General features: G+C 34.5%; 1 protein-coding gene across 5 annotated transcripts in view; it reads right to left on the bottom strand.

The window, feature by feature from the left end:
- ELOC (elongin C) overlaps window positions 1-23,789 on the bottom strand; it is a 39,052-nt gene that overhangs the window by 15,148 nt on the left and 115 nt on the right. The window contains exons 1-2 of one of the 5 annotated variants that reach the window (XM_051970035.1): window positions 23,475-23,756; window positions 17,601-17,768 (exon numbers count right to left, since the gene is read on the bottom strand). The exons of 1 other annotated variant lie outside the window; for it this stretch is intronic. The gene's annotated coding sequence lies outside the window, so the exon portion shown is untranslated. Of the gene's footprint in view, window positions 1-14,503; window positions 14,621-17,600; window positions 17,769-23,474; window positions 23,757-23,789 lie in introns of those variants that run through there. 3 more of the 5 variants (XM_051970033.1, XM_051970037.1, XM_051970034.1) reach the window with 3 other exon arrangements.

The following is a 23,789-nucleotide window of genomic DNA, read 5'->3' as shown; positions in this document are numbered from 1 at the left end:
ACAGTCCCTGGCCCAAACAAGTTTATAATTTATTAGGTAGATAGAACATGTAAACAAGATTATATACATATGAATTTTTTTTTTAATTACTAAAAGCTTACTATGTATCAAAACTCTGTTAAGTGTCAAGGATACAAATAAAACAAGTAACCTGGTTCTTCCCTCAAGGAACTTACATCCTAATAAAAGAAGACAATACATGTATAAGAAAGATGGTTACCAAGGAGGAATATATTGGTCAGGGAAATTACAACAATGATGAACAAGGAATAATAAATGTTGATGTAATTATTATCCCCAGAGATCAAATAGGAGGAGGGACATCCAAGACAGTATGATGAAGATGGTCGGGGAATTATTAAGTGGCGAATTTGAGTCAGGCTAAAAATTAAGTCTGACCAACCAGAAGATGAGCAAACAAATGAAAGTGATAGGAAAACAAAACAAAATAAAACTGTGTGTACACACACACACACACACACACACACACACACACACACACACACACAACCTTAGTGGTCAAACAATTTTAAAAAGAAAGAACGCTAGAAAGTTAGATTGAAGTTGGATGGCAAAGGGACTTAAGTGACAAAGTTGGACAAAGGAACTAGTATTTTATCCTAGCTGTAATAGGGAGCTACTTAAGACTGTAAAATAGGTAATATAGCCAACCTGTGCTTTAGTAAACTGACAGATGGAATGATGAGGGGAGACACTCTAGTGAGGGTGACCAATTAGGAAACAGTTACAATAGTTCAATCAAGGGGTGATAAGGACTTAATTAAGGTGATGGCAACTCAAATCAGATAGGATCAATGGGAAATAACAGAGACACAATTCTAAAGTGGCCAGTACTAGCCAGTAAAACCCCACTGCAGAACTGTACCACAAAACTGGTTGCAACCCTGAAGAGCCAACAAAAACATTTTTGGGGAATATATGCCAGAAACTAAAAACAAAACAAAAAAAGCCAAAAAAAAAAAAAAAAAAAAAAAAAAAGCAAGAAACAAACCCTAAACTATTTAGGATAATTCAAACACACACACACACACACACACACACACACACACACACACACACACACACACACACACACGTCTATTTTTGGTTTAGTGGTGGCTGTGAATGGGAGAAGGAGGAAATAGTAAGAGGGTTGGGACATCACTCTCATGATTTTAAGTTTATTTGCATTATAATTCCAAAGTAAAGATACCAGTAATCAAGCAACTTTCTCCCCTGCCCTCCCAAATATTTCCTCCAAAAATGATTTTTGTAGGAGTTATGACATGTCACATAAAGCAATACATCTTTAAAATTGTCCCCTGAGGAGGCAGAATCAAGATGGCAGAGTATATAAGGAGACTCATTTGAGCCCTCTCCCAAGCAATTCCAAATACCTTTAAATAATACTCAAAACAATTATAGCAAAATCCACAAAAAGACAAGAGAGAATAATATTCCAGCTTAAAACAAGTTAGAAAGTCAGCAGAAAGTTTGTTGCACCAGGGTGAGAGTGGAACACAATTATGTCAGCACAGAACCAAGCAGCAGTGGTAATGGCTTCCACAGATCTTAACCCATAGATGGTAAGAAAGTTGACTTTATGAGAAATCAAGAAAGAAAACAAAACAAAACCAAAAGAATGGGGGTGGGGTGGGGAAGACATTGTAAAATCTCACCAGAGAGACAACTAACCTGAAAAACTGATCCAGGAGATAACTGAAGAATTATACCTGAAAATTATGATTAAAAAAAAAAAAAAAAAAAAAAAAAAAGCCTACAGCTCATTTTTCAAGAAATTATCAAGGAAAACTACCCTGATATTTTAAAACTGGGAGGTAAAATAGAAATTGAAAGAATCCACTGATCACTTCCTGAAAGAGGTCCTAAAATGCAAACACCCAGGAGTATTATAGCCAAATTTAAGACCTTTCAAATCAAGGAGAAAATACTGTAAACAGTCAAAAAGAAACAATTCAAATATATCATGGAGGCACAGTCAGGATACCAGGATTTAGTAGCTCCTCAATTAAAGGGATCAGAGACCTTGGAATATGATATTCCAGAGGGCAAAAGACAGAATTACAATCAAGAATCACCTACCCAGCAAAACTAAGTATAATTCCTAAGGGGGAAAAAAAACCAAAACAACAACAAAAATGTATATTGAAATAGAAAACTTTCAAACATCCCTGATGAAAAAATTAGAGCCGAATATAAAATGTGACTTTCAAATACAAGATGTAAAAGAAGCATAAAAAGCTAAACAAGAAAGAAGTCATAAGGAATTATATAAGAATAAACTGCTTATATTTCTATGTGGGAAAATATCTAGAAACTATTATTGAGGCAGTTAAAAGCAATATACATAGAAAATAGATGTTTGAGTTGAATGTGATAGTATGACATATCTTACCATATAGGAAAATAGGAAAGAAAGGAATTAAAGAGAAGGGTATGAAGAGTTGATAGAAGAAAAGGCAGTTTGGGAGAGGCAAAAGTGAGAAGCAAAACACTTTTGAGAATGGGTAGGGTAAAAGGAGAGAAAATAGAATAAACAGGGAAAATAGGATGTAGGGAAATATGTAGTTGGTAATCAATGTGAAAAATTCATAGTGAGTTTCTCTGATAAAAACATAGAAACTTAGAAAAGTGATTCAAATTTATAGAAATAAGAGCCATTTCTCAATAGTTAGAGGACAGGAACCGGCAATTTTAAGACAATAATCAAAGCTATCTATAGTAATGTTAAAAAAAAAAGTTCAAATCACTACTGATGAGAAATGCAAATTAAAACAACTGAACTACTACCTCACACCTATCAGATTGGCTCACAAGCCAGAAAAAGAAAATGACAAATGTTGAAGGTGATGTGGGAGAATAAAACGCCAACGTATTATTGGTGAAATTGTATAATAGTTCAAATTATTCTTCAGAATCATAGAATCATGTTCAAAGGGCTACAAAACCATGCCTACCCTTTAACCAAGCAATGTCACTACTAGGTCAATACCCAAAAGAAATAAAATACAAAAAGGAAAAGAACCTATGTGTAGAAAAGATGTACAGCAACTCTTAGTAGTGGCAAAGAATTCCATCAACTGGGGAACGGCTAAACAAATTGTTGTATATGATTGTGATGGAATATTATCATGCTTTAAGAAACTGACAAGCAGGATACTTTCAGAAAAAATGTGAACTTAAGGTGAACTGATGCAAAGTGAAATGAGCAAAACCAAGAGAACATTGTACCTTGTAACAGCAATAATATGATGATATACTATGAATAACTAGCTATTCTTAGCAATATAATGATCCAAGACAATTCTGTAGGACTTATGATGAAAGGTGCTATCTCCAAAAACAAAACAAAACAAAACAAAAAAAACTGGCAAGCCTGATTGCAGATCAAAGATACCTTTTCTTTATTTTTTAATCCGTGTTTTCTTTCACTCGATGGCTTACATATAAATGTATTTTACATGACTACACATAATCTATTGCTCGCCTTTTTAGTGGGGGGGAGAGGGAGAGAATCAAACCCAGAATTAAAAAAAAAAAAAAAAAAAAAAAAAAAAAAAAAAAAAAAAAGGAATGTTAAAATTGTTTTTACATGTTGTTGGGGGAAAAAACTAGAGAATCAGCTAAGGTCTAAGAAAACCACCAATCATGCCTGAGAATACTGCTTTAAAATAATCATTTTCCACAGCTCTACAGGAAACTTTTTCTATAAGATAAACAAGTTTTTAGCTACCACACTAGTTGGCAGAAGACATCAAGAACATTCAAAGAACATATATGCAATCTTACTCAAGGAGGAAAAGGAAAAAAGCAGGTTAAAGGACTAATTTTGTTCATTTCTTATGAAACTTAATATTATTATACAACCATACATTCTTTCCATCTCTCACCTTTGAGCCTTTAGATAATGTTTTAGAGCCAAATGATAAAGGATAAAGATTGTGATTTCATTAATATAGGAATCCCCAGAGGGGGAAAATTACCTTCTTGCAAATTAGTCTTAAACTTGGCTAGTATAGTAGGTATATGTCTGAGGCAGGATTTGAAGCCAGTTTTTAAAGTCAAAGCTGCCCTCTATCCACTTATACCATTGACTAATATACTAGTGAAAAATTATATTTTGTCTAATCAAATAAAAAGTGACCTTGATCCTATGTTAATCAATAATCCTTGATTACATGCCAAGCAATAGGTGCTGGGGATACAAAGGCAAAAGTAAAATAGCCCCTAAGAAGATTACCTTCAAGATGAGAGACAATGTGTTTAAATGCTTGACAATTGCTAAAGAAAGCATGAAAAGTATTATTAATAACTAAAAATGCCTTCTGGTACTCTCTCAGCAAGACAACTCATGGAATACCTCTCAAGACTTTCCCTTGACCTCAAAAGGAAGCAGGAAGACTTCATTTCTCTGCTTTAAGAGTTCAGCATAAATAAACCATTGAAGAAAAATGTTAGAGTTGGAAAGCATTTTAGAGAAAGGAAAAGCATTAAAGTTATTTGCTAAGGAGTGTGCTAAATACTGGAGATATGAAGACAAATGCCCGATTGTCTCGGACCTGAAGGAGCTTACCCTTCAGTAGGGGAAGACAACATGAGAAAATGGTGGCCAGGGAAAGCAACATTATTCTTGATTTAACTAAACTGCTCAAAGTCACAAAGCAGGTAGTAGGTAGGAGAGAAAATTAAACTAGAACTTATATCGAGTTTAAAAAAAAAAAAAAAGTTTATCACTATTTCCCCCTTCCTGAGGCAACTGGGGTTAAGTGACTTGCCCAAGGTCACATAGCCAGGAAGCTGAAGAGCTAAGTGTTTGAGGTCAGATATAAATTCAGGTCCTCCTGACTTCAGGGCTGATGCTTTATCTATTGTGCCACCTGGCTGCCCCCCCCCCAAGTTTCAGTTTTTTTTTTTTTTTTTTTAAAGTTTTATCAGTAATAGACAGTCTCCTCACATAATGAGACTATGTTCAAGTCAAAAAACACTTTACTAAGCGACTATATATGAATCACTGGGAAAGAAACAACAAAATTTAGACAAGGGGAAGTCCCTACTTTTAAGGAATTCCTAGAGGAAAAGATACATGTAATACAACTCAAAATACAACTTTATGCCTTTTTTGGGGGGAGGGAAGATCAGGAAGGTTCTCATGGAAGAAAAAAAAAACTACATTATTATTATTCTTCATTCTCAGAGGACAATAACATTAAGGAAGTGATGCCATGACATGCAAGAGAACTAAATTTAAGTAAGGGGAGGCTGTGCTAACTCACAAGCCTCATTCTCTCCTTCAGAGAGAAGGTGTCTAGTAAGCAAGCTATAGATGAGGATAACTGAAGATGGCCTTGGATGTAGTGGAAGATCTTGGCCTTTTAAAGCCAATATCTTTAACAGGTCTCAATTTGAGGCAAAGCCTAATCAGTGATTAAGGTAAGAAATGAGGTAGAGAATGGCTTCTTTTACCTAATTTCATTCTTCCTTCTTTCCCCCTCCCTCCCCAAAAACCCCCATCAATCTGGGAGGAGAAGACCTTCAGGATTTCTAGCCCAAACCAAAAAAAGTCATTATTTGTAGTCACTGAGTCAATCAGAACACAAAGACTAAGTGGGGCTTGGGCTGGGACCTAGCCAACAGGCTAATCAATGAGAGCCAGAGTGATCTGGGTTTAAGACATTGTTAAGGAAAAAAAAAACAAAAAAACAAAAAACCTAGCTAGCAAACCCCAAAACACCTTGTTAAATTTCAGCAATCAAAATTTATATTAATTTGGAAAGGATACTTGCAGGTAGGGTATGACACCTTATGTGAAGGGAAGGAAGGGAAGGAAAAGAAAGGGAAGGGAAAGAAAAAAAAGAAAAACTCCTCCAGTAGTGATGAGGGGAAAAACCCATAAAAGTGATGTAAATAAACTTCAGTGGATTTACATGCTCTGGAATAAATTCTAGAGAAAAACTCTTTTCATACACAAACCTATATGGTCCCACACCCTCTGGAAGCAGGAAAAAAAAGATTATCTAAAGTATGTACCTCTTCCGATGCAAAATTTAAGTGGCCTTGCCAATTCCCTTCTATTATTGTGTTTCGGTATAAAATAAGTACTTAGAAAATGTCTCTTTGCAAAATCACTTAATATTGCCCTCCAAGAGAGCATTATCTTGGTGTCTAATAATAAAAGCCTTTTATTATCACTCCTTTTTGACTTAGCGAATTTCTCGCTTCCACCATAACCTGATGTTTTGGAGAACTTGGAGAACTAGGAGAACAACTTAAATTCCTGCCATGAGCCATACATCATCAGTAGAGGAAAAGATCCATATGATACACAACACTACAGTGGTGGGGTACAAAAAAAACAAGCTTTTTTTTTGGGGGGGGGCGGAGATAATGGATCAGGAAAGTTCTCAGGAACAACAACCAAAAAAATCTATATAAGGCTTTAAAGAACAAAGACTGAGATTGTAGGAATACTATTTGTGCATAGTATCATCTTGACTGTATCAATTCCTTGATTCCTACAGCAACTTCTTAACAAGATTCATAGCCAAATGTTTCTTCATCTATTAAGTGAATGAAGAATGCATACTAGTCCCATGACAGGAAGCTAAATGGGTATCAGTATACATCTTGACTAATCACTACAGGTGGATAATAATTAAGAATTCAGTACTAAACAGGAGGAAGAAAATAAATTTATTGCATCTGGTAAACTCGATCACTTAATCGAAATGGAAAAAAACAAAAATAAAAACAACCAATTTTCTCAGTGATGTTATAAAACTAGAAATCATAGAAAACCATGCTCTCAGATTCTAGACTCAAAATCACTGGTAACCCAAAGGACAATGGAAAAACAGTACGTATTTTCATATTGGATTGCATCACATTAACAATTAATTATGTGAAAGTAGCATAAGAAACGTTAAGAAAATATACAAACAAAACAATATAAGATTGTCGCATAGTAAGGATAGAAAACCTTAAATGCAGTGATGAAAAGAAAATAAAAATTGAAACCAAACACTGTAATTATAATTAGCAAGCTTGACCCCAAAGAAAAGGTATGAAAGTTCACCAATCTTTTTGCAGAAAGCAGTGAGATCTATTGTTGTAGAATACTGTATGTACTGCCCTAGGTATTAATTTATAACAGGAAGGATCTTCAAGCCTAACCCTCTCATATTACAAATGGGGGAGCAAAGGCTAAGAAAAGTTGAATGACTTGCCCAAGGGTACCCAAGTCAAATGGTCAGGTTAAGATTTAAATTTGAGTCTTATGACTCCAAGAGGTCAGCATCTTTTCCTAGGTACTATGTGGGTTAATTGGCTGAATTGCTATTTTCCCACCTCCCTTATTTTTTTAATAAGACATAACTAAGAGTGGAATATACAAAGATAAGATAAAAACAAAATTAATAATTTTTGAAGCTTCAAATAGGTATTTTTCTAAGAATAAATGAGGGAGAATGAAAAGAACATTGAATCCTGAGCCAGAAATCCTCACTCTATCACTTATTAACATCCTGTCTGAGCTTCATTTTCCTTAAGTATAAAATGAAGGTGCTATACTCCTCTAGTCCATTCTTTCTCTGTATCTATGACGCTCTATGGAGTAATTCCCTAGGGTAAAAACTTGGTTATATAAAACTTAGCTGGTAACCAAGCAACTATACAACTCAAACCTTGAAAACATATTATGATAGCAGTAGGGTTTTTTTTTTGTTTGTTTGTTTTGCATTTAACAATATCACTCTTTGATATATTTTAGTTGAGAACAGAACTAAACCAAAATTTGAATAGTTACAAATTCTAATAGCTAGGAAGTAATTAAAATTAGGATATTTAAAAATGCTTAAATTTGTTTTCTTTTATATAAAAATAATAAAATACAAATATATAGACCAAGTCACAGAAATGGTTTTGAAGTCACAAAACTTAGTTTCAATATTCATTTTTTGGGTAAGATTTTGAGTTCCAAATTTTTTCCTCCCTTCTTCCTCCCCAAGGAAGCAATCCGATATAGGTTATATATATATATATATGTATATATATATATATATACACATACACACACACACAATCATTTTAAACATATCAAGACTCACTCTGAAGTGTCCATTCTGATAATTTACTAACAACCTCTAAGCTTTAATTTCTTTACCTGAAAACCAACCGTCTGACCTCCTTCAAAAGTTGTTAGTGGAGGATCAAATAAGAAAATCTACTGAAAAAACTATTTTTAATAAACATTTATTTGTACTGCCTATATACAAGGAACAGGTTAGCTTTGGGTGAACATGAAAGTACTTAGACTTGAGTCTTGGGACACTTATCTACAAGGGAAGACACACATGTATGCAAATAAATAGCCTAACAAGTAGAGTCTAGATAAGAGTAAAGGAGAAACAAAGTGGACATGTACAAATATATATGCACACATACGGGCACACCCATAGGCACACAAAAACTTAAACCCACATAAATGATAGCCATTATGAAGAGCTGTACATGCTAATACAAGGCTGTCCTTGAGAGGTCAATTTTGAATGTGGGGTCCAGAGAGCCCAAGTTACATTCCCAGGAATCTATAGAATATCTAGCACATAGCTATAAAAATATAAAATAGATGGCTATATTCCCTTTTACTTCCTCATTATACTTAATGTGAATAATTTAGAGGGGAAAAAAAGTCCATCAATAGACATTAAATAAACAATTATATACTAGATCCCTGTTTCTTAAACTGCTATTTAAGACCCCATATGGAATCTCTTAACTAAATATGGAAGTTGCAAAATTTTGACTTACTATCAATAAATATTTAATTTGTATACCTATTTTATATATCTACATACTGGGATTGTGTTTCTCAGGCAAAAAACGCTTATGAGTGGAAAAAGTTTAAGGCGGCTTGTCCTAGATGACTAAGATTATGAAGAATTTAAGACCATTTAAAAATTAATAAAAATAAAGGCTTCAGCAACATAACATTCAGGGTATATGGATTTTTTTAAGACAAAAGAAACATTATAGGTAATTTATTGCACTGTCTTAAATATCAGGAAGGATAAGGAAGATCAGAATCTATTTGAAGGGGAAGACAAGAATTTTCCATCTTAATCCATTTCCCAAGAAGAAACAAACTTAAACTTGAAGGAATAAATAACTTAAAATTTAACATATTTCTTCAAATTAATAGTTCCCATCACTTGGTAATTTCTGGTTATGAATCTAATAAGAAAACTTCACTTGTGAATTCCTAAGTTTCCTGATATTACTCATTTTAGAAAAGGATGTCAAAAATCATTGGTTTTTTTCCCCTCTCTTTTTAATTGTGTTCTAATTTTTTTCCCCTCCTTTCCTTATTTCTCCCTTTCCCAAGACAGCAAGCAATATGATATAGATCAAATATGTACAATCCTTTTAGACATATTTCCATATTTGTCATTATACAAGAAAAATCAGACCAAAAGGGGAAGAAAAACATAAGGGGAAAAAAAAAAAACACAGATAGGAGGAAATATGCTTCAATCTACCTTCAGTCTCCATAGCACATGCGCCCTTCTCTCTCTCTGAAATAGTGACTGGCATTTTCCATCCCAAGTCTATTGGAATTGCCTTGAATCACTACATTGTTGAGAGGAGACAAGTCCATCACAGTTAATCATCATCAAAATCATTCTTTGAAATGCTATGATTGAGTTTATTATCTCTGTTGCCACATTTCCTAGGTTAAATTCCCAAGAGAAAATACCCTGAAGTGGCAGACAAGAAGAGTAGAACGAGTGTGAAAGCCATTTTTTTTTTTTAATTATGACGGATATATGGATTTGTTTTGCTTTTCTGTGTTTGTTACATGGAAGGTTCTGTTTTGTTTTTTAAAATGTGTGTTTAAAAAAATGAGTGAAAAAAGTCATTGTAGCATTTAAAATGACAGCAAAGAAGGTAAATTAAGGAGGAGATTCAGAGCAGGAAAGCTTTGAAATGAATCTAACAAGTTAGTCTTAAAAAAAAAAATCCAAAATGTACTATGATTATGGTTTTATGGGAATATAGAAATGCTTATAATTGTTGATTGTCAAGTTCTGAATTACCACCCTCCCCATTTATATTTTTAAAGAGTTAACCATTAATTTTCAATCTACCCAACAGTATTTTATGTCTCTAGCAGTCAAAAACATCTTTTTATCCTTCTATGGCCTAACACAGCATCCAGTAATAGTTACTGATGAGCATCAAAGAAAAGTTCCCAACTTCTAGAGGATATTATTCTAAACTTAATGATGGAACATGGCACCTAACAGTAAAATGGAGGATATACATACCAAGATACTCTCATTGAAGTGTAGATGTATACAAACTTTACAGCTTCCAGAGAATGGGAGATATATGTTATACTTCTTACCCAACAAGTACCTACCATTTTTGTGGTTTCTTTCTTTTGGTATACTGTCTTACTAGACAAATATATCAATGACCATTTCCCCCCACAATCCAGCCCTAGCTGAACCATTTTCTAAACTTTATACACCAAAATATATACATGAGTTCCCTTCCTCCCCTCCCCCCCAATACTCGGATATATATATATATATATATATATATATATATATATATGTATTTCTATAGAACTCTCGAACACCAAATATTTAAGCACCCACTGTGTACCATACCCTATATATTCTAGATGCTAGGGATACAAAAACTAAAAGGAAATATCCCTTCCTTTTTCCAAGAACCTAAGGGGAAACACACAAATAAATACAAAGTATATACTTTACAAAATAGAGCAATTTCAGAAGGAAAGGGGAGGAGATTTAGAGAACTGAAAATTGGGAAAATCTTAATGTAGAAAGAGATGGCATTTAAACTGAGTTTGAATAGAATTTGAAATGTTGAGATATGAAAAGTGAATGCATTCTAGATATGGGAACTAGCCTGTGCAAAAAAATCATATAGATCCAAAATATGTATGAGAGAGAAAGAAAGAGAGAGAGAGAGAGAGAGAGAGAGAGAGAGAGAGAGAGAGAGAGAGAGAGAAAGTATGTATATGTATGTATGTATAATAACAAGCAGACACATCAGGAAAGCAATGTGAAATTAACCTGGAAAAACTGGAGCCACATTGTGAAGAGCTTTAGATGTTAAACAGAAGGTTTGGGATTACCCTACAGGTAAAAGGGAGCCACTGCAATCTCCCAAGTAGGGGAGTTATACTGCCAGAACTTTACTATGGGAATATTATTGTGGCAGCCAAGTGAAGTTTGGATTAGAGCAAGAGAGACACTTGGGGCATAGAGACCAATTATGTTACTGAAATAGTCTGGGTGAAATGTGACAATGTCCCGAACTAGGGGTGTTGGTAGCATTAGTAGAAATGGACTTTGTATTGGAAGGAAATGCAGAAGACTGACTAGTACAATCCAGTAACCTATCCTGAATAAGGTAGATAAGGGGGAGAGAAGTTGAGGGAGATTGAAGATCCCCCTTCTGCCTTAATCAAATTTCGAGTTGAAGGGCCTAAATTCACAGAATCAAAACATTCCTGTTCATCAATTATCTAATTCAGGTGTTTTTAAATTGGAGTATGTGAACTTATTTAGTAATATTTTGAAAACCATTTCAGTAAGTTTCCTAAGTATTTTATCTTGCATTTAAATAGATTATCCTGAGAAAAGGTTTTACTAAACAACCAAAGGGGTGCATGACTAGATTAAGAATCTTACCTAGTCTAATTCAGGCCTCTAAGTGTCCTTTCTATAACACCTGACAAATAGCTATCCAATAAGAAGCACATTCCATTTTGATTAGAATCTTGATTCTGTTCTGTGAGATTCTAGACAAGTCACTTAACTTGGGGTTCAGGTCTCATTTATAAAATAAGGACCTTGAACTAAATAACCATTAAGATCACTTGCAAGGATACACTTATGACTCAAATTTTAACTCTTATCTCTATTATAAATAAGTATTTTTAGAGAATACTTTTCCATTTTTAAAAAATTTCTCTTACTATATTAAGTGCTTTAAACAAGTTTAAGGAATTAAATGTATATTGAAATTTCTAAAAGTAACCACATTTTCGTTAATTAAGCACTGGAATCAAACTAGCAACACTTTAGTCTTACAACTTGGTACCTATTAAATGAATCAATGGGAAATTTAAAATAAAGATAGTGTTTTTCTAAAATTTTTGTAATTTTTCTATGCAGATTAGAATTTTCCATTTCACTGACTTGCAAATTATTTTGCTAAACTTGTAAACCAAGTTAGTGGAAAAGTAAAAGTAAAAAAAAAAAATTTAGAGTGATTATCAATTATTTTTGCACATCTACTTTCAAAACAAAATGTTCCAAAATAGTAAATGCTAGGGGGAAGGAGATGAAGAAAAGGAAGGGTACTTTAAAAAACAAAAATGAGGGCAGCAAGATAGGGCATTGGATAGAGCACCAGCCTTGAAGTCAAGAGGTCCCAAGTTCAAATCTGATCTCAGACACTTAACACTTCATAGCTGTGTGATCCTAGGCAAGTCACAACCTTAATTGCCTCAGCAGTTTAAAAAAAAAAAAAAAAGACTGAAATTATTCTGACTTCAACACAGAGGCTGATGCAGAGAGGAGAAAAACCATTATTAAGCAATAAAGAAAAGGCAACTACATAGAAAATTTTTATTTTGTGTCCAAGCTCCAAATTAGGGTATCATCCAACTTTTTTTTCCTGAAAGTGTCTAGTTTTACTGAGAATTAAATACAACTAAAACTGCATGTAATTCAATATAATACAGATAGTTTGCTGGGCTAATGTCTTATGATCTTTTAACTTTTTATAAATCTTATAATCCGCTAGAAATAAATCCTAAATCTTCTGGGTAATCAAGCTGAAACACCTCTGTTTTAAGAAATCTATCTTTGTGTGTGTTCATATAGATATGGATATGTATTGAGTTATTACTCAACTGAAATGGTCAGAAGATTAACAGGCATTGTTTTTTAAACAAAGAAAACAAAAGCATAGTCATATAAAAATGCTCTAAATATTGATGAGATACAAATTAATACAACTTTGAGATCTCACTGGTATCAGATTAGTAAAAGTAATAGATATCCTTCAATTGGGGAATGGCTAAACAAAAAATGGTGGCATATGACTAATGAACACTACTACACTGTAAGATATTGTGAGCTGTTTAATTTCAGAGAAGATAGTATCCACTAGTAGAAAAAGAACCCATTAGGTGTGTGTATAATATGATTTTATGTATATGTATATATGTGTGTATGTGTGTATGTGTGTGTGTGTATGTATATGTGTGTGTGTGTGTGTGTATATATATATATATATATATTCATGCTTAATAGTCTTCTTTAAGGCAAGGTTAGGGAGGGAGGGAGAAAAGTATACAGTGGAGGGGGGGGGGGAAATCAATTCTTGCTTAGACTTTAGAATTAAAAAAAAAAAAAAAAAATCGCTCACTCATGACCATCAATGCCTTTTAATTTCACACACAAAAATTATCTTTATAACTCTTAAAACAAAGTCATCTGCTTTTAGGTCTGTTTTGTGAAAACAAGCAGTGAATAAAGCAATTTCAAAAATCCAGAATACAAATACACTAGGCATAAATTTGTAGGCCATATTTATCTTCCAAATAATGCTCTAAGTTAATAAAATTATTTTACTTTTCCTGAGCATATTATAGCCAACTTCCTGTAGGTAAATTCAGAGGAAACCAACCTCCAATTATAAAATATTATATTCAATTCACCTGCTTTTAAAACAGGGGAAGGACCCCCCTGCAAGAGATACCACAATTTAAAAGATTACCTTCCATTGTATAGATAGTTATACAGACAGGAATAAGCAAGACAGGAAGGAAGAAAGGCCAAGAGGTGTAACAGATGTTATGGAGGAAATATGCTTATTCAACTTGAGTTATTCATACATTTCAATGAATGTCTGATGGAAAAGGGATGGTACCACTTTTCATTCCTATCAAAAGCTTTTTTCCAGCCCTAACAAGCTGACTGACTATAGGAAAGACTCTCTATGCTTTCCTTAATCATAAAAAGGTAGTTAATTCTGCATTATATATCACTCAAATGGGCAAATATAAAGAGCTTTACAATCTCTGAATAATTATATCAATGACAGTTTATTGAGCTCCAGTGAGTTAGTTTTCCAGATTCTCTACCCAATGGCTTTTAATTTTTTTTTTTTTTGAGTACCAGTACAACACTCACACTGTCCCTGTAATCCCTTGCTCTTATATGACCAGACTACCTTTTTTTCCCCCAATTAGTTCCTAGATGATAATCTTACACTATAGGGATAATATGCTTTATAGTCCAGGGCTTCTTAAACTTTCTCCACTTAAGACCTTTTTTTGCCCGAGAAATTTCTAAGTGACCCCAGGTATATAGGTATACAAAATAGGCATATAAATCAAACATTTACTGAAAACAAATCATAATTTTACAACCCCTACCTTCAGTTACAAGACCCCACATAGGATCACAAACCACAGTTTAAAGAAGCTGGGCTTTAGCCTACTTGCAACTCTCCATTGTCTCAGGGTCCTTCAGTATCTATAGTGTTCCAGGATTGCTACAGCAGGAGAGGCTGAAATAAATGCAAGCTATTATTAGAGTACCTAGCTGATCATCATGGTTGAAGCAACTAAAATATCATTTTGAAATTAGCCACCACTTACAGCTCTGACTACTCTTAATAAACCTTTAGGGAGAAAACTACAACTCAGCACATCATACCACTTCCCCTCCTACCCCCCCCTTCCCCCCCCATCACTCTATAAAGTACTTCTACAGGAAATAAAACTCTATGGTTCATTTATCGCTTAGTGAGAGTATTAAGTAGCAAAAGTACTGGTTATAGGAGCAGATAGGTGGCGCAGTAGATAGAGCACCAGCCCTAAATCAGGAGGACCAGAGTTCAAATCCGGTCTTAGACACTTAATACATCCTTGCTGTGTGACCCTGAGCAAGTCACTTAACCCCAATTGTCTCAGCAAAACAAATAAATAAAAGTGCTAGTCATTCAATGAATAATTTAATTGGTAGAGATGCATAAAAGATGTCAATTACGAAGAGAGTCTGTTAATATAAACTTCTACAAAGTTCAATTAACTAGAATACTCCTCTTATTACTTGTAGCTTTTCTTAGAAATCTTTAATGTAACATGTTAACAATTCTGATGATAAAAACAACACAATATCAAGGAATTCAGAAAACTAAGATATACATCCAGTAATTCCTAATCATCGTAACCACTTGTCAGATTTCGCAAAGAAGTTTTAATGCTGGTATATCCCAAGACTGGGGTACAGGGTAAATATTTATGTATCCATTTAATAATTATCAGACACCAATGATGGCATTTGAGTAGGTGCTGTGAGAGATATAGGACACAATCCCTGTCTGTAAACAGCTTATAATAAGGATATTAAGACTAGAGCATAACTATTACAAGAGTCAGGATATGTGCCATAATAAAGGCCCAAAGACAATTCAGGAAAGGGATGCATGGGCTATGGTTGAAAACATTGCAGATTTCTTGAAAGTTTGGTCCTTGAAGTTAACTTAGAGTAGACAGGTAAGAGGAATTTCAGGTATAGGGTAGGTTATGAGCAAAAGAAAGAAGGAAAACAACAGAAGAATGGAAAGGCAGAAAGGCCAGTGTCTGGTTAAGTATAGATTAAGGTAACATTTGCTCAATAAAAAAAATTTGAGATGCAAGTTCCCAAAATTTATTGCTTTCGCAAATTCTTATTATAATTACGTTTTTTCCCCTCTTGAAATTAGAACTATTCTAGAAAATCTAGAATGTGCAGCCACATATTGTTATATTTTTTTCTGAATTTTATAGTTATACTTTATTACTCTGATTCTCTCTTAATTCTTTTGTCCATGTCTCCCTCCTTATTCTTATCCCAGAAGTATCATCACTATATGAACACCAATCATAAATCTTGGTGTGTATGCCCTGTCTCCCCCTCTTCTTCCCATATAAATTTTATATACTATATTTTTATGTTACTTCCAATTTTATATCTCCAACCCTAACTTTTCTAAAGTTACAGTCTAGCATTTTCCCAACTGCTGAACAGTGTGGATACTTCATTATGATTTTTGGGCTTTATTCTTAAGCTGAACAATTAGAATTTATATAACATCTCAACAATTTTATAGGTTCACAGATGTGAAGAATGCACAAGCTATCTAGTCCAATTTCTTCTTTTCTAGAAGGGGGAAGTAGGGTTGAGGCAGGGTAAGTGTATTTCCTAAGGTTACACAATTTATAAATATTAGAGATGGGCTTTAATAATAATGTCTAAGAGGGCAGCTAAATGGCACCGTGGATAGAGAACCGGCCCTGGAGTAAGGAGGACCAAAATTAAAACCCAGGCTCAGATATTTATACTTCCTAGATGTGTGATCCTAAGCAAGTCATAACCCCAATAGTCTCAACAACAAAATAATAACAGCTAAGGTTTACTTAGTACTTACCATGTACCATGCACTGTGCTAAGCACTATTCTCATAGCAACACTGGGGAGGCAGGTGCCATTATTATTCCCATTTTAGAGATAAAGAAACAGTAGCAAAGTGAAATTAAGTGCCTTGTACAAAGTCACACAGCTAGTAAATGTCTTGATTTGAACTCGGATCTTTTTGATTCCTGACCATGATTCTCAAGTCTGGAGGTCATGCTTCTCCCCGTCTTCTTCCCCCATTACACAGTCTCCAAATTATGAGAAACTAAACTAACCTTACTTCTTCCTTCCTTTTCTCTATGAAAAATTCAATGCACATTTATTAACCATCTACTTTGTACAAGGTCCTAGAAATAAACAAAATAAAAATAGACATCTTTGGTTTCTCTCCTAATGAAATAAACACATTTCAAATCCATACTATACTATACATTAGATGTGTGGAGCACTGGAGTAAAATACAAAGTTTCTTTAAGATGCCATTGAATTTGCAGAGAGTACAAAAATGGGGAGGATAGCTAATATACTGGGCGAGTTAAGATTCAAAAAAGTCTTGACAAGCTAAGCACTATACTGAATCTAGGTTAAAAAAATCAATTCTACAAGTACAAGATGGGGGACACATCTAGCTAATCACTCAACTGAAAAAAGGTAGAATATTACCATTCTGTAAAAAACAATGAATAAAGGTGGAATGAATAAAAATGGAAAGACATATAAACTAATGTAAAGTGATGCAAGTAGAACCAAGAAAATATAAATAATCTTAATATAAGTGGGAGGAAAAATAGTTAAAACTCTACAAAAACCATAATAAGTCTGGGCTTAAAGAAATATGTAAGTACCTTTTTCTTTGCATAAGAAAAAATGGGCATGAAAACACTGCAAATTTTCAGACTTTAGGAATACGTTGGTTGGCTTTTCCCTCACGTTTTAATTCTAATATAAGGGAAGAGAAAGAAAAAGGAATACATTGGGAAATATAAGTGAGGGAAAAAATAAAAGATAAATTTTATTTCAGATAAGAATAAACCAAATGTATCCTATCAAGAAAAAAAAAAGTAGAATAACTTGCCTCAGGAATTTGTATACTTCTCCTCACTTGAGATCTTTTAAGAAAGGCTAGATTGTCAGGTATATTGTAGGATATATCCTTTCTTTTTTGTTTTTTCCCATGTATGATTAGTTCTGCTTTCATACAGCTGACAGCCTAATAAGATACGACACATGAAAACATACCTATAATACAAAATTCACAATCAGTGTGTAAGAAATTCAATTCAATAAACATTAAGTGCTTAAAGGTAAGGCACTATAGTGGGTGTTGGACTAGAGATCTCCCCAATAGTTTTTTGCTCTTAAGGAGAGTATATTCTAGAGGGGAAATACATCTTATATTCAGATAATGCAATTAGAGAAACAAGAGCACACAAAATAACTTACATTAATATAGTATTTTACATCGATTTCAACTGCTCTAAAGCAAAAACAGAGCAGGAATCATTACACTTATTTTTACAAATGAAGACATTAACAATCAGAATTTAAAAAAAACAAAAACAAAACAAAACAAACAAACAAAAAAAAAACAACAGCTCCTAAGACTCCAAGTGTACTGCTCTTTCCAATAAGGACAGAAAGACTAGATCTATTTCTATGGACTATATCCTACAATATGAAGAATGATCTAACCAGTAAGGAAGACCTATTAAAAGTTTATATGAAATGATCTTATAATTTCAGAATTGATAATAAAGGATATTAACAGTGACACAGCAGTGATAGATTCAAAATGCAAAACAAGACAAACATTTTCAGTCGTAGCCAATGTGAGAATTGACTTTATAGTTTTACTATATATTTACTATATATTATATATACTTACTATTTTACTATTATATTTTTATTATTGTTTCCCTTTTCTTTTTTCCCCAGTGGTTGATGGTGAGGGAACAAAGAGGCATAAAGATAAAGTATTTTAAAAAACAAAGAAGATAAAAGCAGGTCATAGAGGAAATCTTTTGGGAAGAAAAAAGGAAACTGCAGGGGGAGGGGGGAGAAGGGGGGAGAAGCAGGCCAGAAAGAAGCAACAAAATCTGGACAGTTTTTTTTTTTTTGGGGGGGGTAGGGGGGAAATCACAGAATGGAGTTATAGGTTTAAAAAGAAAAGCAAACTGTACAAAAGAGAAAAATAGAGACCTACAGTTTTGTATAATATTGTTTTACTATTTACATGGAAAATTAATTTTTTGGTTAAGTTTTGAATTCTTAATAAAAAAAAAGATTGGCTGACAAGTGAGTTATATAGAAATCTTACCACACCCTCACCCTAAATATATATCATCTCAGTTGCTCCTAGTAATCTTAGGAAATAATAATTAGTCCCATTTTAAAGAAAAAGCAACTAAATTGTATAAGGGTACATTGTGAAGGTAAGTGACTTGCTCACAGTCGCACAAAAACAAACTTTATTCCCTATAAAAGAATGATGAATATAAAGAGTTCAGAAGCATCTTCTATAAACAGAAGCAAGCAAAGTAAGCATAATCAGAAAAAAATGATACTCAACTATAACATATATGGAAAGAAAAGCAAAAATGTAATGACCAAGATTGGAACTTAAACTAAACAACCCACAAACCCCAAAACAAACAAAAGAGAGAGAAGGTTCCCCTCCCCCCCTCAGCAGAAGTAGGAGGCTATAACAGTGAAACATTGTATAAACTTGATTGATACATCTGTTAGCTTTGCTGAATAGCTTATTTACCCTCTTTTTTATTTTAAGTTAAATGAGATGGCTCTAAGAGTAGAAGAGAAGGGATAAACAGATTTTTATCTAGGTGAAGTATATGAAAGGAAAAGTTGGAAAGAAGAGAGTTTGGAGAGCTGGATTACCTTTTTGACACAATCAAGTTTGAGGTAAGAGACTAGAGATGGATATATATATCTGGAAACAATCTGCATAGAAATAATTTTGGAAAATGGATGAGATCACCAACGAGTCTAGAAGGAAAAAAAGGAGAGCCCAATATAGAATCGTGTAGTTCGTTCACAGATTGTGGGCATGACATACATGAATAATAAGCAAAAGAGAAGAAATAATCAGACTGACAGGAGATTTAAAATAGAGTAGAAATAGAAGAGTAGTACCGGAAAACCCAGAAAAAAGAGAGTAACCAGAAGAGAACCAATAACCAGAAGGTGATCATAAAGATCAAAAAGGGCAGTTTCATTTGAATAAAACCAGAAGTGACATTAGAGAGTTTATGGAAGAGAGTATTAGATGTAAAGGCAACCACTGTCAACTGAATTCTCAATCAGTTTAGTGAAGAAGTTAAGAAATAAGATGGTAGCTGGTGGGGATGGTTAGATGAACTTTTTTTTTTTTTTTTTTTTAAAGGATGAGATGAACATGGTCATGTTTATAGGCAGCAGAAAAGGATCTGAAATATAAGAGTGAAGGACAGTGCAAAGTTGAAATGATTCACCCAAAGCATCCAGGAAAAGGAGTACAATAGAGTATTAGAGTGATAGCTTGCAGAAGTGAGAGGTGGAAGGCAATCTTGTCACAGTGAGAACAAAGAACAGTCAGAGGATGCAAGTTATAGGGAAAGATGAAATGATAAAAATTATGATCATTAAAAGAATCTTGAAATTCATGAATATAGAAGCAGAATGCTTGGTGATCACAAGTTCTAGAATACAACTATCTATGTAGATAAGATATAGTGGAGTGGATCATGGTAGTTAAATAGTTTAGGGAATTGGAAAGTTAAGGTATTTAAAGAGGTTGAAGTCCTCTAGTGTGAGGGCAAGAGGGTAGAAAGAAAATATAAGCACTTACCTCATTGAGAAAGGAAGGAGAATATTTTAGGGGTTGACAGATAAAGCTACAGGGTCTGGATTATGTGATAAATTAGAATAGCACAAACCTTAAGAAAGGTTACTGAGTAATAGTGGTAGAGAGAGTCAAAGTAGCAACGGAAAATAATGAATATTTTGACTTTTACCATCTTGACTAGGCATGTGGGAGGAGTATGTATAGGGTATGAATGAAAGTACAATCAATACCTGAGAGGGTTATCAGGGATGCAATATAAATATAAAGGAGTCAAGTCCCAGCTATTGTCAGGAAATGAGGAGTGAGAAAGGAAAAGGTTTATTATGAAAGCAAGTTTTTGATTACAGCTAGGTATTCCAGAAAGCTAAAAGTTAACATCAAGATTTCAAAGAAAGAAAACCTAGGTGAATAGTGATGCTGGTGTTAAAAATAGGGATAAGGCTTGGACCTGTGTTTTCATATTCCTATTGAAAAAATTCCTGCCAGTGCACAGGACAACCTTTCAACAATTTATAGTACCAGTTGCCCAGGGGCAGTGAAAAGTTAAGTGATTTGCCCAGGGTCCTACAGGTAGTATGTAAGATGGTAGACTTGAACTAGAATCTTCTTGGTTTGGAGGCTATCCATTATTCTACTATCTTACCTGTGTATGTATATATATGTATGTATATGTATATATATATGTGTATACGAAGTATCTGACACTAGCTACTCTTTATCCCTCACTTCTTACTATATAATTCAGAGCTGGAAAGGACCTCAGAGGCCAACTTGTCCTCTGGAAACCTAGGCCCAAGACTAAATAGGCATTAAGTTGAGGAGCTTATTTTGGAAGCTGGAGCCTTTCTCCAAATCCAGTACTATTTCAACCACACTAGGTTTCTCGACGCAGGACATAAAGCAAAGATTAAATACAATATGCTTATATAGAGAAAATTCATTTTATATCAAACATGACTTGTCTGAAGTCTGCCTTCCCATAATCCTTAGTCAAGAAACTTCTTGCATTGCTTTAAATTCTGTATTCTGGTACTACACTATTAAAATAGTATCTTGTCTTCTAATGGAAAATCTTCCAAAAGGAAGAAAGTATATAAATTGTTATTTAAAGTAATTCTCCAGTAAATACTTTTAAAGCAAATGTACTTAATTTAATTCGTTTCATAATTTAACAATTTTTTTTTTCTGTTTTAAAGGAAAGCACACTGCACAAAATATTGAGGACAGAAGAATAGAGATTAATTTAGGTCATATTATTCACAAATGGCATAATAGATAAAACATGACTAAAACTGTTTAGAAAAAAAAAAAATCAAAGACTAAAACAGCTGTTGTAGGTTGGTATTAATTATCCCCAAACCTGATTTAAAAAAAAAAGCAGAATTTGCAAACTAATTTTGTTTCATTGAATAATTAGGCAGCACACAAAAAAATTAAATAAACAATTTGTAGTTTTTTTTTTTTTTTTAATCAAAGTCATACTAAAGGCTGGAAGAGAATTAAATGAGAAGAGTAAAAAAAAAGTTTTAAAAAAATTATTTAGATTAATGACAAAATCACGATGATCTGTGTACTTAAGTATCATCTCTGGTTATAAGAACACAGTAAATTATAGTCTCCAAAAAGCTTAGGTATTTTCCTCTGTGTACAAAAAAATGGGGACATTTTAAATAATTCAACTAGAGTTCCAAGCTCATTTTAGTATTCAAAATAAAGATATTCAGTTTCTATTAATAATGACGTTGATGCCTTTACTCCAACTGTGAAATACACTTTGTAAATTAACATTCAGAAATAGATTTTATATGAAATAGTCATACATTTAGAGAGTTGACTATTTAGGCATTGGCTGCTTCATCATTGAAAGGGATTAGAAACTATTCTAGAACATCAATCGATAGCCCAAACCACAAGTCCTCCCAACTACAGATTACCTTTTGCCTAATTATATTTCACCCTTATATTGCTAGTATTATATTAAAAACCCAATGGCACTCAAATCTGTCAACATTAACAATAAATATCAGTCCATTATTCCAAGCCCATTGTGTATAAGGCACAGAGGTAACCATAAAAATAGGCCATTGTCTATTTCCTCAAGAGACTTAAAAATCCAATAGAGGAGATAACACATAGACCAATGGTTTAAAAATACCAAGCAAAAAGCAACAACAGCCTGACAAGTATAAAAGTGCTTAATACTTAATATTCAGGCTCCAAGAATTCGGGGTACCAAAGCACAAGATACTTCAACCAAAAGTTCTCAACCCTGCAGACCACTTAAACAATAATTATCTAGGATTGGTTAAGTATGCACATAAAGGACCTAATAATCTTTGGTATCATAATTAAACTTTCGATTTTCTACCTGACGAACTACGTTACAAACGATTAGGAAAACTGGATTTGAGGATTTAAAAACGCATTCATAAAGATTACGATACACACACGTACACGCATTTAAAATAAGGTTTGGGAGTGGGTTGTTTGAGGTTTTTTGTTTTTGCTTTTTGCACCTTAAAGAAAACTCCACTAACACAAGTGCGTTGACACTACCATTTGAATACAGCGAGCTGGTGGAGGAAAAAAGTCAAATGAGTGCACAAAAGTCCCTGTCTGCTGAACCAGCTTTATGTCCATCTTCACTCATCCCAATCCTAATAATCCCCTAAATTTACCCAAACTTCCAAACACTCGGCATCGAGGGAACCTGTCCGTTCAGATATCCCTGGGCAAGTCAGCGAGGGTCAGATTCAGCAACGCCAGAAAAAAAAAAAAAAGACATTCCCTCCCCGCCTCCACCCATCCAGGCGGTGGGACGTCTGGCCCCGCAACTGGAACCTCCCAGCAATCGAAAGTCCCGCAAGGGGTACCTCAAAGAGGCCCCGTCGCTCTCCTCTCCACCACCCTGAGACGGCCCCGAGAGAAGGGTCGCCCGCGGAGGCGAGGTGGGGGGGGGTGGGGGGGTGGGAAATGGTTTCCGTTTGCTCCCCGCCCAAATCCGAGGTCGGGATGGAAAAGTGAGCACTCTCTCCCTACCTCCCTAGTCTCCCCGCCTGGCCCCAGAAGTGAACTCCCATTCCGGACCTAGACCCACGACTCACTTGTCAGTTCTGCAGCGGCCGCAGTTGGCTCCCCACTCACCGCCACAGCCCCAGCTCCCAGGGCCGTCCCCCCCCCCGCGGGCCACAGCCGCCCGCCGCCGTCTCTTCCGGGGCAACGAAAGTAACCACTTCCGGCGGGTCAGCGCAGTGTCTCCAAAGAGATGGTATACCTAGCCACTAGACGCCTTCTACCAATTGGAAACGCGTCGTGTACCCTTCCCAATCCTCATACACTTTGATGGAGCCTAAAAACCCGCCCCACTTCCACTTTTTCCCTCTCTCTACTTTCCACACAAACACTCTATCCTCAGAGGA

The sequence above is a fragment of the Antechinus flavipes genome, chromosome 1 (genome assembly GCF_016432865.1).
Source record: "Antechinus flavipes isolate AdamAnt ecotype Samford, QLD, Australia chromosome 1, AdamAnt_v2, whole genome shotgun sequence".
Classification (NCBI taxonomy): Eukaryota; Metazoa; Chordata; class Mammalia; order Dasyuromorphia; family Dasyuridae; genus Antechinus; species Antechinus flavipes.
Note: the sequence above shows the minus strand (reverse complement) of the source record. Positions and strands in the feature narration are given on the sequence as shown.